Below are 2,495 nucleotides of genomic sequence, written 5' to 3' on the forward strand. Positions count from 1 at the left end.
GATCTATTTGGATCCGGTCTTCGTTCATCTTCGTTTAAGTGTTTACAGGTTTGATCCTTCTGACCTAAGACTTTCTTCATTGGCGATGGTTGCTACTCTGATGCACTGGTATTATGGGGCCTTAGCATGACGACTTCCCGACCGTCTACTGTAATAAGGTTTCCCGGGCTGCGATGAGGAAGGGTGATGATGGCGACGAGCCTTCGACTCGCTCCAGTGCTTGTAGTCGTCACTAGGTGGTCCACAGATATCGTTATAACTTTTATTATCTCTGTTGTTCTTTGTACTGTTATGATTGAAGATGAATAGATTGAAAGTTTCTCGCAAAAAAAAATCAAGAAAACATGAGTTTTATTAAGAAAATCATATGTAAAGTATACTATGAATCCTGCATGCAGTTGTTTCTTGTTTGGGAATTTCTAATTTCTAAACGTTCGTAATATGACAATAGATCCGAACGACCCGATCATCGAGAGATCCGCATCGCACGTTCCCTCGGTTCGGTCCCGCAGTATCGATTTTTATTTCCTTCTATTAAAACCGTTGTCTGGTTCGTTTTTTTTTCTTCGCTAATTGATTTTTCTCGGAAAAAAGAGGATATCTTCCACATTCTATCCCCGTCTTGATGGTGCGTCTAGCATCATCAGAGAGCGTGTGGAGGTTTGTCTCCGTCGGATCTTGCGGTATTTGGTCGGCGCTGGTTTTGGGTGGATCTATTTGGATCCGGTCTTCGTTCATCTTCGTTTAAGTGTTTACAGGTTTGATCCTTCTGACCTAAGACTTTCTTCATTGGCGATGGTTGCTACTCTGATGCACTGGTATTATGGGGCCTTAGCATGACGACTTCCCGACCGTCTACTATAATAAGGTTTCCCGGGCTGCGATGAGGAAGGGTGATGATGGCGACGAGCCTTCGACTCGCTCCAGTGCTTGTAGTCGTCACTAGGTGGTCCACAGATATCGTTATAACTTTTATTATCTCTGTTGTTCTTTGTACTGTTATGATTGAAGATGAATAGATTGAAAGTTTCTCGCAAAAAAAAATCAAGAAAACATGAGTTTTATTAAGAAAATCATATGTAAAGTATACTATGAATCCTGCATGCAGTTGTTTCTTGTTTGGGAATTTCTAATTTCTAAACGTTCGTAATATGACAATAGATCCGAACGACCCGATCATCGAGAGATCCGCATCGCACGTTCCCTCGGTTCGGTCCCGCAGTATCGATTTTTATTTCCTTCTATTAAAACCGTTGTCTGGTTCGTTTTTTTTTCTTCGCTAATTGATTTTTCTCGGAAAAAAAGAGGATAGTGGGAATCGAACCGCGTACCTAGAGGTTTAGCCGTACGCTAACTAGCCAGCTAGGCTAATACCTTGCTGGTGGTTAGATACAGATTAGGCTATTTTTATTTTGACAAATGCTGCTAGTGCATTTTATGGTGGAATTGGGATTTGTTTTTTTTGATTTTTTCTGGATCTGGCCACCGGTCATGAACCATGCAACGTGGTTGTTTTAAAGATTTTTTTGGCTATTTTCATTCCTTCCTTTTTAAACCAAACAAATAATCAATTTTCATCTGTTGTCTTTTCTTTGTTGCAAGAAGATTTCTTTTATCGAGGCATAAAAAAGATGTTCAAACATAATTCCGGTTTTTTGGGTGAATGGAATGATATTTTTACGATCATGGACTTGATAACTTATGAACTTTTCACAAGAAAAAACTTATGTACTATCATCATGATAACTTTAGCCTGAGGAAAAAAAGTTTACAACTCGGTAACCTCAACATGGATAGCATGCTAATATAAGCAGGAAACTTGTTATCTTACGTACAAACACCAGTAGCAACAGTGTACTAACCAACTCACCCGGCCTTAATTGTTGTCCAATAAATAGAAATATGACAGTTAACCTTTTTTCACTTTCACATGAGCCAAAAAAACATTTTCTTCTTTTGTTTTTTTGGATTTCTCAAGTTGTCTTGTAGTCTTCCATGTACCAACGAGTTGTATACCTTACCCATATAGCCTCGTTGTAAATATCATGGAAACTTCACATGAGGGATTTTTTGGGTTGAAACATACCCCAGTAACTTCTATGCAAATGGCATGGTAATTTGTGCACCGGGACCCGATAACTTACGTATAAATGTCATGGTAACTTCGATCGGGGATCAAAATTATTGAAACATCTCCCTGATAATTTATGTGTAAACAACACGGTAATTTATGCAAGGCAACCCTGATAACTTAGGCCAACACCACGAAAACTTTGACCTGAAGGAAAAAGGTTGTGAAAAATGTACCCCGGTAACTTTTGTATAAACATCATGGTAATAATACACCATATAAATGATAACTTAGGTACAAACACCATGATAACTTGGACCCCGAGGAAAATTGTTGAAAAATATAACCTCGATTACGTTTGTGTGAATATCATGGTAATAGAAGCACTGAATACCTGATACTTAGGTGAACCGCGCGAGGGCAG

The sequence above is a fragment of the Triticum dicoccoides genome, chromosome 6A, assembly GCF_002162155.2.
Source record: "Triticum dicoccoides isolate Atlit2015 ecotype Zavitan chromosome 6A, WEW_v2.0, whole genome shotgun sequence".
In the NCBI taxonomy this organism is placed as follows: Eukaryota; Viridiplantae; Streptophyta; class Magnoliopsida; order Poales; family Poaceae; genus Triticum; species Triticum dicoccoides.